Source organism: Nannospalax galili, unplaced genomic scaffold (genome assembly GCF_000622305.1).
Source record: "Nannospalax galili isolate Female #2095 unplaced genomic scaffold, S.galili_v1.0 scaffold105, whole genome shotgun sequence".
Taxonomy (NCBI): domain Eukaryota; kingdom Metazoa; phylum Chordata; class Mammalia; order Rodentia; family Spalacidae; genus Nannospalax; species Nannospalax galili.
In genome coordinates, this window is record NW_008354502.1 from 349,095 (window position 1) to 349,664 (window position 570).

Below are 570 nucleotides of genomic sequence, written 5' to 3' on the forward strand. Positions count from 1 at the left end.
AAGATATTTTTTTTTCACACGTCCCCTTTCTCTGATTGCTTGGTATTGGTGTATAGAAAGGCTACAGACTTTAGTAGGTTAATTTTGTAACCTGCCACTTTACTGAACGTGTTAATAACTTCTAGGAATTTTCTGGTGGAATTTTTGGCATCTCTTAGATATAATATCATATAATTTGCAAAAAGGGATAATTTGATCTTTTCCAATTATTACTCCTTTAATTTCCTTCTCTTGTCTTATTGCTCTTGCAAGAGGTTCAAGCACTATGTTAAAGAGAAGTGGAGATAGTGGACAGCCTTGTCTGGTTCCTGATTTTAATGGGAATTCTTCCAGTTTTTCTCCATTTAGAATGATGTTGGCTGTGGGTTTGTTATATATGACTTTAATTTTATTGAGGTATGTTCCCTCCATTCCAATTCCCTCTAGGACTCTGAACATAAATGCATGTTGAATTTTGTCAAAAGCCATTTCTGCATCTATTGAGATGACAATATGTTTTTTGTCTTTGAGTCCATTTATATGATTAATGACATTTATTGACTTGTGTATATTGAACCATCCCTGCATCTC